This window comes from Rhinatrema bivittatum, chromosome 3 (genome assembly GCF_901001135.1).
Source record: "Rhinatrema bivittatum chromosome 3, aRhiBiv1.1, whole genome shotgun sequence".
Classification (NCBI taxonomy): Eukaryota; Metazoa; Chordata; class Amphibia; order Gymnophiona; family Rhinatrematidae; genus Rhinatrema; species Rhinatrema bivittatum.
The window spans coordinates 123,147,328-123,160,775 of record NC_042617.1 but is presented as its reverse complement, the minus strand read 5'-3'; the positions used below and the strand labels follow the sequence as shown (position 1 = coordinate 123,160,775).

At 43.0% G+C, this 13,448-nt stretch overlaps 1 protein-coding gene across 5 annotated transcripts in view; it reads left to right on the top strand.

The window, feature by feature from the left end:
- COMMD1 (copper metabolism domain containing 1) overlaps positions 1–13,448 on the top strand; it is a 362,389-nt gene that overhangs the window by 128,779 nt on the left and 220,162 nt on the right. The window contains exon 1 of one of the 5 annotated variants that reach the window (XM_029593691.1): positions 12,250–12,254. The exons of the other annotated variants lie outside the window; for them this stretch is intronic. The gene's annotated coding sequence lies outside the window, so the exon portion shown is untranslated. Of the gene's footprint in view, positions 1–12,249; positions 12,255–13,448 lie in introns of those variants that run through there. 5 annotated transcript variants of the gene reach the window in all.

Genomic DNA, 13,448 nt, shown 5'->3' with positions numbered 1-13,448 from the left:
AATAAGCCTTCATACTGTTGATACAACTCCAGTATTGCTCTCTGCTCCAATATTGCTCTCTGTTTTAATGGTAGGGAGAAAAGAAAAAAAAAGGGGAATCCGATTCAGACATCAACCAACAAGGACACTAAATTTTAAGGTCTGGGAAAACAAATAAGAATGGGGATAACTTGCTGATGCAGCTGTTACTACCCTTAACCAATAAGCCTGATACTTTTGATGCTACCATAAGCTTGCTGGGCGGACTGGATGAACTGTTCGGTCCTTTTCTGCTGTCATTTCTTTGTTTCTGTGTTCTGTTGCTGCAGAATTGACAAGTCACATTGAATGGTTCTTGGAAAAGGAAAGTGGTCTAAAAAATGCATTAAATAATTAAACCCTTGATTTAGGGGTGCCAGTATGGGATATTCAGAAGTTCCCAGAATCTCAGGTTTGGCTTCTATGTCCTCAGAGTATGGAAAATCTCCTGTGTGTTTCTTGTCAGAATTCTTTCATACAAGCCAGCCAAAAGGACCCAGCTGCAGCACCTTGAAACCCCTTCTCGCAACCATTGTATTCTCTTCCTTTCTGAGTGTGCATACTCTGATCAGTCATAGTAAAACCTATCTTAATCCCAAGGGATGACTGAATGAGGAAACCTCAGTGTTGCAACTCGAATAAGGGTGTGGATCAGGCTCCCCCATGGTCTGGAGTACCCTGAGACTCCCAGGTTCATTCAGGAAACTTTTGCTGTGAACCTATCTCTATTTTGGGGAACCAAGGGGGTAGAAGGAGGCCAACTCTACAGTAATTAAATGTAATCCAGTAGTGCCGACCCAGAAGTTTAGTGGCAGTGCATTGCCATTCGTATAACGTTTCTGGTTTGATCCCTGAGTTTGGTCTTCTGCTTCCTGTGTCATCTGGGGCTTGGGAATACTACGGCGGGTAGCATTCACAGTCCCTACTGAGAAGTGGAGAAGGAGTCATGATCATTGCTTTGAGGGTGATTAACTGGATTCAGATCCCATAATTACAGGATTTTGGAAGGAGCCCTGGTGCATGGCCTCCGGCCCAGAACCATCACATTAATCTATGATTCACTTATATAATAGGTCAACAACATTTTTTGCTCTGATCTGCTCATTTTGTTTTGACCAAAGGAAGGGAGTGTATTCCCAAAAGCTAGTCAAGAAATGTATTAAGTTAGGCCAATCAAAAAGTAGCATTTTTTTTCCTTTTGAAAATCTGCAGTCTTAACTTGCATTGCTGTACATGTATTGGCATTGTTTTGGCTAGGAGGAGTTTTCTACCTTTATAAATATTCATGAAACCGATTCCATTTCAGAAACCTTAGTCACATACTTCTGCTGGCAAGTTTCAGCTTTGTGCTAATTCCACTCCTTTCTGTGTCCGATGTACTTACTAAATCCTCTTGCTTCATTTGAAGAGAGAATGAATTTATACCTTGCAAACTATCTGAAAAAGTGCAAAGCACTGTATGTAACCGGACAAAAGTATTCTAGAACTGAAGTGAATTTTGATTTTCTTTTCAATGCCTTGTCAACACACACATTGTTTATTAAAAAGGAATAAGGGAAGTGGAAACTAAAAGATTATAATGTATCGGAGACCTTCATTTTCAGTTTCTATTTTATCTTCCTTGGGAATGTATTGGTGTTTATTATAACCAACAAAATGGCAGAAAATTCCTCCTCCCCTCCCCCACCCAATGATTTTTTCCTCTCTTTTGTTGGTTATAATAAGCATCGATACATTCTTGGGGAAAATAAAAACTGAACTCAAAGGTCCCTACATAATGTGAAGGGCAGTCTGGGAAGTGATCCACTTTGCTTCTCATATTCCTGCATTTCTCATCTACTATTGTTATTAAAGTGAAGACTTGACCGGTCCAAATCGGTCTGCAATTCCCATTTCCCAGATATAGTTATTAACAGCAAAAAACATGATTGGGTAGGATGAGTTGGATTTGCTTATCAGTACCCTAGCAAATGCCCACCATTTCATTTTACTTGCTGTGTATAAAGTCTGACAAAATGAAAGTCTTATGACTTTAATAAGGCACAGTTATTATTAAAGTTTATAACCTTTTTTTTCGTACATGCCCAGCAGCATCAGTTGTACTTGTTTCAGAGGATCGCTTTATAAGCTGTGCCATTTTAGTACAGCTGACCTCAATATTAGCTATTTTGCATAAGCCAAACTAAATTGGTCCTTGCGGCTTCTCTCTTTGCAATAAGTGCATCAATCACAGTGCTCTGTCTATTTTAAAAACAAAACAAAACTGCACTTTAAACAGAATAGTCTTTGATGCCAGTTGGAAGAGTTTAGCCATTAGTCCGAATTCTGCCAGTGCAGAAAGCTGTTAAATCCAATTCTTCCTCAGAATGGAAATAGGTCAGAGAACTGGCCAGTGCTGTTCTCTGATTTAAGTACTTGTCATGCTGACTGATCACAGGAAGCTAAACGTAAGCATTACTGACATTGGAAAAAAAATCAGGGTAATGCATAACGGAGGTTACAAGGAATCAAGGTGAGGGAAAATGTTGAGGAAAACCTTTTTCTTTCTTTTCTTTTTTTTTTAATAATAATAAAATCTGAGGTAGATAGGAACAGGTCCTGTTTTTGGTTTAAGCTCAGCCTTCATGTATTTTTAGCTTGGCATAGCAAAGTAAACTTGCTTAATAGGCCCTACAGGTTGGATTAGTTCTGTTCTTTTCCAGTATTTAGTAAAGACTATTTCTGTTCTCATGTTAGAAAGGAAAACCAGAGCAGCTTCACGTTAACTTCAGACTTTGGTGTAGAAGCTGTTTAATATAAGGAATGATGCCTTTTGGCTAGGATATTTACTGGCACTTTTCTTGTCTGTGGGATTGTGGAGATTTTAAGATTTCCTAATTTACTAAAGGTCTGCCGATTCTTTTAAAATAGACAAAAATTATTCTGTTGCAGTTTAATTGACTTGTAATATTTACATAGTAAAAAGTCACATGGAAAAAAACCACACTTTGAAAAGGCTCTCAGTGGGCAGTCTCAAAATACAGTGATTACAGTCAATCTTATATAACATTTCTAAATACAAGGTCATCATGATAAAGCAAAGCATTGAAAGAATTTTATCTTAACTTGACCAAGTGCAGTTATATTTCTGCATTTTATACAAATACCGACTACTCAACAGGTCAGCCTTACCTAGGTTCTATTTGCAGTTTTCTTTAAGCCCAACACATTTTATTACTGATAGGAAAAGGTCACACATCATTATATCTATTTTCAAAAATTATAATTATCTTTTATCTTGTTCATGGAGCCAAAAAGTCTACCGATGTACAGCCTTGTACAAATTTGTTTACATATTTTTCATTCTTATAATCTAAATAGTAGCTTCTGTCTTTGTTCATAGCAGGCAGAGCATAAATCAGGAAAGCGCATTCTATGCTAAATTGAACTATATTGCACTACATTGAACAGAGAGATACAATAAAGCTTTTGACTTCCTCATTAAATTCCCTGGTTAGAGAATACTGATACTGTTGAAAGCTAAAATGTCTTGCTTCAAGTTTAGGGGGTTTTTTTTGTATTGTGTTTTTTTACAAGGTAACAAAACCTATTTTTTATTTATTGTGTCTTTAGCTCACACCTTTTCATTGGTGTTACATTCTAGTATAGTAAGTATTTTCCCTGTTCTCAAAGGATTTATAATCTAATGGTCTCATTTACTAAGCATTTTTCTCATAGTCACGGAATGGGAGAAAAGCCTTAGTAAATCAGGCTCTACTTTTGTACCTGAGATAATGGAGGCTGACATGACTAACCCAAGGTCACAAGGACTGTCAGTGGGACTTGAACCCTGGCTTCCCTCGTTCTCAGCCTGCTGTTCTAACCACTAGGATACTCCGTCTGTTTGTGACCTTGTATCAGAGAACAAAGTAAGCAATGGATTGGGTTGGATTTTTACAGGGGAGAAGTAGACACTAAGATGATTAAAAAATGGTAGGAAACATGAATTACCACATTTTGGAAAGAAAGTATCACCTGAACATACAGTCCTGCTCTGTATGTCAAGCTTTGGAAGGCTCACGTCTTTCTCTCTCGCAGTAACTTTAAGCCTGTGCCTGAGAAGGCTGGGAGGAGCCAGATCATCTACAGCAAGGGCAGGGGAAGCGAAGTGAGATGGACCCGAATAGAACTTAACTTACTATGCGTTAAAACCATTGTATCTAAGTTGCTTTAACCATTGTCTGTACATTTAAGAACATAAGAAATTGCCATACTGGGTCAGACCAAGGGTCCATCAAGCCCAGCATCCTGTTTCCAACAGAGGCCAATCCAGGCTACAAGTACCCGGCAAGTACCCAAACACTAAGTAGATCCCATGCTACTGATGCCAATAATAGCAGTGGCTATTCCCTAAAGAGTAGATTTTTAAAAAAATATGCGCGCGCTTTACCCAGTGTGCGCACATGGATGCGCGATTTTATAACATGTGCTCGCATGTTATAAAATCTGGGCCGGCGCGCGCAGAGGGGAGAGATTTGGGCAATTATGCACGGAGACTAGATTGTGCCTCCGCCAGTTCCCTCCCACCCTACCTACCTACCTACCTCCCTCCCTCTTCCCCTCTCCTCCCCAACCTCTTTGAAGGCCCTACCTTTAGTAGATTTCTTTATTTCTGAGCTTATGCCGGCAGAGCAGCAAATGGCCGCTGTACTGGCAGCCTCCAGCTCAGCCCCGCCCCCTGGACCGCCCCTTGATAGAGGCCTGGCTCTTGTGTGCGTAACAGGGGTTATGCGTGGCTGGGTCTCTTCTAAAATGCGTGCAGCGCGCAACCCCTGTTTTTTCACGCACCGGGGGGGGGGGGGGGGTTTAAACATCAGGCCTTAAGTCAACTTGATTAAGTGGCAGTTAATGGACTTCTCCTCCAAGAACTTATCCAAACGTTTTTTAAACCCAGCTGCTCTAACTGCACTAATCACATCCTTTGGCAACAACTTCCAGAGCTTAATTGTGCGTTGAGTGAAAAAGAATTTTCTCCAATTAGTCTTAAATGTGCCACATGCTAACTTCATGGAATGCCCCCTAGTCTTTCTATTATCTGAAAGAGTAAATAACCGATTCACATCTACCCCCTCAGCCATTTCTTCTCCAAGCTGAACAGCCCTAACCTCTTTAAACTTTCCTCATAGGGGAGTTTTCCATCCCCTTTATCATTTTGGTTGCCCTTCGCTGTACTTTCTCCATCGCAACTATATCTTTTTTGAGATACGGCGACCAGAATTGTACACAGTACTCAAGGTGCGGTCTCACCATGGAGCGATATAGAGGTTCTGCTTTTCAGGATCGCCACAGTGACTATTTTTGCATACATTTGGTCCAAGAGCTGAGGAAATTTGCATATTTTGGTTATGTAGCAATGGAATACTGCATGATGTATGCATAGATACGTTATTATATTGTTGTTCTGTGCCAGAAAAAGATACTGCGCTTAATCACATCTGGCAGTCAGTTAAAAAAAAAATTCACATTTCTTAGTTTTCTCTTTTGTACTTTAATGACCTTATTTCTATAAAACAGCTTTTAACTCTTACAGGTGCAGTACTAAGATGTAAATTACTGTATCTAGCTGTCAGAATTTTGATAGAGATGTTTAAAATTATGAGAGGTCTAGAGCGGGTAGATGTGAATCGGTTATTTACTCTTTCGGATAATAGAAAGACTAGGGGGCATTCCATGAAGTTAGCATGGGGCACATCTAAAACTAATCGGAGAAAGTTCTTTTTTACTCAATGCACAATTAAACTCTGGAATTTGTTGCCAGAGGATGTGGTTAGTGCAGTTAGTATAGCCGTGTTTAAAAAAGGATTGGATAAGTTCTTGGAGAAGAAGTCCATTACCTGCTATTAAGTTCACTTACAGGCCGATACAGTAAGGAGCGGTAGGAAGCGGTGCGTTACGCCCGGGCGCACCCGCGTTTGCCGCACGCACAGTTCGGATCACTTACCGTTCGATTCTGTATTGAAATAGCATGCAAATGCAAGCCGCGTCCAAGAAGCATCCGTGAAGCGCTAGGCCGCGCAATCCATTTTACTGTATAGAGCGCTATACAGCGCCTATATAGTATCCTGGGTGTGCTGGTACCTGTCATTTCAAATGTCATTTCAAATGACGTTTGAAATGACAGGTACCAGGGGGGATTGCGAGTCCTCTCTCCCCCCTTCCCGAAGCAAGGCGCAGGGCGAAAATTAAAACAAAAGTGAATAAAGTGTAATAAAAGTAAACTTACTGCATGTGAATTTTCTTTGAACAGTCCTCTCTCTCTCTCCTTTTCCCAAGCCGCAGCCCCCGCCGGCGAAGGTGAATGGATGTGCGCCTGTGCGTGCAATTTGGTCGCTCAAGGCGTGACGTCACGATGTTTGGCGTCACGTTGTGTGACGTCAGCGTTCACTAATGCACTGTCTTGAGCACCCAAATTGCATTCATTCACCTTCGCCGGCAGGGGCTGCTGGAAGCTGCTTTGGCTCCCCTGCCCCCGCCGGCGAAGGTGAATGAATGCACGCCTGTGTGTGCAATTTGGGCGCTCAAGGCAGTGCATTAGCGAAAGCCGACGTCACACGTCGTGACGTCATGACGTTTGACGTCACGGCGTGTGACGTCGTCGTTCGCTAATGCACTGCCTTGAGCTTCCAAATTGCATGCACAGGCGTGCAATCATTCACCTTCGCCGGCTGGATGAATGCACGCCCGCCGGCTCCCTCCGCCTGGATGAATGCACGCCCGCTGGCTCCCTCCGCGTTCGGGTGTGCATTCATTCACCGCCGGCGGGGGCTGCTGGAAGCCGCTTTTGCCGCCGGCTGCCCCCCGGGAGGCAGGGGAGCCGCAGTGCGCGCCTCGGGAGGAGGGGAGAGAGGACTGTTCAAAGAAAATTCACATGCAGTAAGTTTACTTTTATTACACTTTATTTACTTTTAATGACATGTCGAGCCAATTTTCGCCCTGCGCCTTGCTTCGGGAGGGGGGGATTTTGACCGGAGCCTGCCTATTGCTGTCACACCACACTAACACCAGGGTAAGGGTCCCGGGGGGTGAGGGGGTCGTTTGCCCATGAAATTTCGTCTCTCTGACCTGACGCTCCACACTAACGCAGGGGTAAGGGTAGGCGGTAAGTTAGCAGGTTAAACGCGCGGCAAAACTACAGGTTAAAAAGGAGATAATCGGGGCGCACATTACTGTATGGGAGGGAATAGCTAATCGGAGCATTTACATCTCATATACATGCTGCGGACGGAAAATGATTACCGGTTGATTTAAAGAAGCGGTAAGGATGAGTTAAATGGGATAGTGAATCGCGGGTTGGACTTACGCGGCCAAATTGTGAGTTAGAAGCGGGTTAGATGCAGGGTAACCACGGCTTCACTTTACTGTATCGGCCTGTTAGAGAATAGCCACTGCCATTAGCAATGGTTACATGGAATAGACTTAGTTTTTGGGTACTTGCCAGGTTCTTATGGCCTGGATTGGCCACTGTTGGAAACAGGATGCTGGGCTTGATGGACCCTTGGTCTGACCCAGTATGGCATGTTCTTATGTTCTTATGCCTGTTTTCTGGATGGATTTTAGCACAGTTGTTTGCACATGCATTATTTGCTTTTCAGAGCTGATGGGACTTTGGTAGCATATCTTCCAGTATTCCGATTTGGGATCGATCAGGTGCAGATTTGTGCGGGGAATTTTTCTCTGAGCAATTTTCAGATGTAAAGTTTGTGTGCACTTTTCCTTTGTGAACTGGCACAAAATCCACAGATACAAGTACCCGCAGACTTTGCATTTACCTAGGGTGTTTTTTAAAATTGCTCCGTCAAAGTCACTCAAGTGATGATAGCAACACACAGAATTTGGCAGAGGAAATGCAGGGTGCATGTTCATGGTTGTGATGGGACAAACTATGGGCAAAAAACCAAAAATCAATTGCCTGCGTGCCACTCTGCTAACTCCCTCTGTTAAATATTCTCTCAAACACATTTTTAGGCTGACTCCATATAAAATAATGGGGGAGGGGGGAAAAAGCAGCAGCCAGACACCCATAGATAATTTCTTAGGAAGGTACATAGATTGAAAACTGCAATCTTGAAAGGAAAACGTGTATGTAACCCCCTCCCCCCACATCTTTTTTTTTCATGTCTGTCTCACACCACCTTCCCCTTAATGTAAGAACAGCTCTCAGGTCCATGAGGGTATAACTGGCTTCTTAGATCTTTTGCTTACTTAGAGCATAGTTAGTCCCTGCAATGCTTTCACAGCCTGAGAGCTCACAACAGTGTACAACACAGGACAGCAAGAGTGTGGGCTGTAGGAAATGGCATCTCGTGTGCCCCACAAAAGGACTTCATCTCTGTATCACCAATCCTCTTAGGACTCTGCACAGGGCATATCCACCACAGCTATACTCATTCAAAGGCTGGGTGTTTTTATATGCCACACAAGGAAGGGCCCAGGAAACTTGCGCACCACCCCCATCATCCACATGGAGAAAGTGACTTATATGCTAGGTAATCACTTCCTGCATTTTTCGGGTCTGTAGGGGGCTAGTGCAGAGGAGATGCACGGTGCATTTCTCTTTGAAGAGAACAGTGGCTGCTGGGCCTCACTCTTGTTGTCCATTGAAAAAAATGAGCACAAGATACCTTTCAGCTGTGTCAAGTGAGCGGAAACAGACATGGTCTCTTAAAATCACTATTGCACTGTCCTAGTAGTGGCCGTAGTATAAAACCACATGGATCAGATTCTATTGCTTGACTGAGAGCCCTTTACCAGATTCCGGGACCTTGGAGATGTTCATACTTCTTATCTCATAGGCTTTTCTTTGAAGTAGGAATCTCGGAGCTCAGTCCTGCATCCAACTCCAAGTGACAGATTGATTAGTAGAATAATAAGAAACAAAGGTTCCTGCAGTGGATTTTGTCAAATGAATGAGCTGGCACTTAGATTACATTCTTGGTCACGGGGAGAAGGAGGAAAAAAAGTCCCCTTCCCAAATACAAAAGCACCTATATTTATGGTCATTTGCAAAGGAATGTTTTACTGGTTGAGGCCACTTGTTTTATCTGTACTCCTGCCACTCAGGCTGATGCAATATTTTATTTATTTATTTGTTCAGTTTTTCTATACCGTTGTACAGAAATGAGTTTCTATCACTACGGTGTACATATTAACTAAGAAATAAAAACATAAAAATATAATAATTAGAATAAAATTACATAAACCATCTTAATAAAAATAAATAAGACTAAAAGATAACTACGTTCATTACTAAAAGAATCAGTAAAAATAACACTCATATAAAATAGAACTCAAATAACTCTCGACCAGTGTCTTAGGGATCAACCTTAAACGCCTGTTGAAAATACCATGTTTTTAACTCTTTTCTAAATTTTCTCAGATCAGGTTGTAATCTCAGGTTTTGTGGTAAAGTGTTCCAGAGTTTTGGTCCTGCGATTGAGATGGCGCAGTCTCTTACCTCACTTAAATGGGCGGATTTCACTGTGGGAATTGTGAGAAGACCCTTGTTGGCGGATCTTAATTCCCGATGGGGTACATGAAGCCTAATCGAGTTCAACCAATCGGTCTTTTCACCATATAAAATTTTATGGATGATACATAATAATTTGTTTTATTCTAAATTCTACCGAAAGCCAGTGAAGGCTTTGCAAAACTGGGGAAATATGATCTCTTTTTTTGGTATTTGTCAAAAAATGGGCTGCAGTATTCTGGAGTACCTGTAGTGGGTGAGTAGTGGATTTAGGCAAACCTAGCAAGGTGGAGTTACAATAATCAATTCCTGTGAATAATATAACCTGGAGCACATATCTAAAATTCCTCCAAGAAATTAGTGGTTTCAATCGTCTCAACATCCGTAGTTTAACAAAACCTTCATTGACTTTCTTAGTAATATGAGCTTTCATGTTTAATTAAGTCAAGGAATGTACCCAGATAGTCTAAAAAACGCAGCCCTTAAACCCCTCCTGAAGAAACACAACCTGGACCCTAGCGAATTAGCCAATTTCCGCCCCATCTCCAATCTTCCTTTTTTAGCCAAACTTACAGAGAAACTGGTAAACACCCAGCTCTCAGATTACCTAGAAGATCACAACTTTCTGTACCCTTCCCAATATGGTTTCCGCAAATCACGCAACACGGAAACCCTTCTCATTTCTCTAACAGACCATATTATTATGGGGCTGGACAAAGGCCACTCTTTTCTTCTAATCCTCCTTGACATCTTGGCGGCTTTCGACACCGTCAACCACTCCATCCTCCTGAATCGCCTTTCAGACATAGGCATTTCCGGAACAGCCCACAGCTGGTTCAAGTCTTTCCTTAGTAATAGAAGCTTTAAAGTCAAGATTAACAATAAAGAATCGCCGTCGACAAATTCTTCCCGTGGTGTACCTCAAGGATCATCACTATCTCCCACTCTATTCAACGTCTACCTCCTCCCCCTCTGCCATCTGTTAACTTGTCTCAACTTAATTCACTACATTTACGCCGATGACGTGCAGATTCTGATTCCCATAACAGAATCCATTACCAAATCACTCTCGCTCTGGAACAACTGCCTACAATCTATCACCAGTCTCATCAGCAGTCTTAATTTAGTTCTCAATGCCTCAAAGACCGAACTACTCCTCATCTCCTCCAACCAAGACAACCTCACTCCACAGACCCAACGCACCTCACACCACAACTCCCATCTCACCCATACTCATGTAAGAGATCTCGGGGTCATATTAGACAACCGCCTCAATCTAAAGAATATGATCAACACCACAACCAAAGACTGCTTCCACAGACTACAGGTATTAAAAAGACTCAAACCTCTCCTATTTTTCCATGATTTCAGGACAGTTCTCCAATCCTTAATATTTGCCAAAATAGACTACTGCAGCGCTCTCCTCACAGGCCTTCCCAGCTCAACCACCAAGCCGCTACAGATGATACAGAACGCCGCGGCCAGAATTTTGACCAACACCAACCGGAGAGAACATATTACTCCCATCCTCTGAAACCTACCCTGGTTACCAGTCAACTTCAGAGTCCTACACAAATCACTCACTTTAATACATAAATCCATCCATAATCACCTCCACCTCGATCTCGAAATCCCTTTCAAACTCCATACCTCCAACAGACCGATTAGAGAAAACTACAAAGGAGCACTACAACCCCCCACAACCAAAGCCACGCGCCTCATTTCGACCAAAGACCGAGCGTTCTCAATAGCAGGACCAGCCATCTGGAACAACCTCCCAGCAGATCTCAGGCTGGAACCCTGCCTACTAACATTTAAGAAAAAACTCAAGACCTGGTTGTTCCGCCAAGCATTCCCGGACCCTTCAGACACACATTAGACGACGAACCGGCTCGTGAGCAAAGGAACCTCGATACCCCTCTAAATACTACACAAGCATCAGTACTTTCATAATAGCTCAACTAGCACTAGCACGGACTTTTAGGTCTTAGTTTCTTAATTTACTACCCTTTTAAGCCTTTCTTTCCAGCTGTTTAAGCTTCCAAGTTTTGCAGTCCTTGTTAAATGTAACTTTGTTTCTCCTGATTATAATAAGTTGTTTATGTTTACTGTTTACTGTTTTATGTCCCTGTTCGATGTAAACCGATCTGATAAGGTATTTAACCTTGAAGGTCGGTATAGAAAAATGCTAAATAAAATAAATAAATAATAAATTCAAAATCCATAATGAGACCCAAATTCCGTGCCGTGTCCTCTAGTTTAAAACTTGCGTTATTATTTAAAATAACCACTTTCTGTTCTAAGTTAACATTTTTCCTATCTAAAACCATAAACATAGATTTATCCAGATTTAAAATCAGTTTCACATGGACAATACCATGTGCTGGCCACAGTGCACAGCTCAACATGCGATTGAACACGCATCCATAACCCCCGATGCGAAACGGGGGTTAGCACTTCCAAAATGCGCATCTAACCAAGCACGTAGCTAATATGTAATATGTAGCATGTATATCCATGTTGATGAGGCTATTAGCTATTTTCCCCAATGCAAAAAAATAGTGGTAGATTTTCAAAGGGTTACGCGCATAGGTTATGCGCGTAACCCCCGAAAACCTACCTCAAACCCCTCCTGCGCGCGCCGAGCCTATCTTGCATAGGCTGCTGGCGAGCGCAAAGCCCCGGGATGTGTGTCGGCGGTGTGTTGCCGCCGGTGTGTCATCAGGGGCGTGTCGCGGCCGGTGTATCATCGGAGGCATTCCGGTGGCGTGGCCGCGGCCTCTGGACCAGCCCCCGGACCGGACCATGATGCGCCGGCGGCCGGCCCGGCACGCGCAAGTTACGCCTGCCTTGGGCAGGCATAACTTGTGCAACAAAGGTAGGGGGGGTTTAAATAGGGCTGGGGGGGGGGGGTTAGGTAGGGGAAGGGAGGGGAAGGTGTGGGGGGGTGGTGGAAGGAAAGTTTCCTCCAAGGCCACTCCAATTTCGGAGCGGCCTCAGAGGGAACGGAGGCAGGTTGCGTGGCTCGGCGCGCACAGGCTGCCGATTTTGGGCAGCCTTGCGTGCGCCGACCCCAGATTTTAACAGATACGTGTGGCTATGCACGTATCTATTGAAATCTGGCGTACTTTTGTTTGCGCCTGCTGCACGAACAAAAGTACGCACGCGCGTAGTTTTATAAAATCTGCCCCAATCATGAGCACCCTTTTTCCGTGCACTGATATTGCATTGGCCTGTTCTCAGCATGGCCTAATTCTAATCTTTACCTTTGCAGTAGGTTTTCTTTTGATGTGCAGGGTTCTTTTGTTCTCCCAAAACATGGCTGTGACTTCTTATCTCTGAAAGGAGACGCATTCTCTGATTACTGGTATTCCAAGGTCACCACTTTGCATTTGTGCAGCATATCGCATAAAACCATAGCTCTGGTCTGTGTCTGTTTATAGCACCAGGCCTTGCTGCACTGACACCCACCATGGTGACAGTGAGAACAGAGCCACCACCTCTGCGGCTGCTAGATCTGGACTGCCACCAGTTTTAAAATTGGTTTTGCTGGCCCACTACTGGAGTACCTCGAAGTATCCCTGCCAGGGCCTCCTGCCAACTGATAAGTGTTCATAAGCAAGGTTTTGGTATATTTTCCTTTCATGACATGTGATCAAGTAAAATGGCATAGCCTGTTTGAGCTAGGTTTCTTACTTTTGCCAGGAGAGTGAAGAAGAAAAATGTTACAAAATTTCTCCCATTGGGTATATTGGGAAGGGCTTAACGACTGCAATGGACTTTTTGGAGCTACATTAGCCTTGGACTGGAAAAATATATTTAGATTTAAATAGCATTTAAATGGGTGAGTGAATTACTCGTTATGGACTGGTCTGTGGGTAGAGTGGAGGACATTGAAGAGAGTCTGTGGATCTGCTTTTTTTTG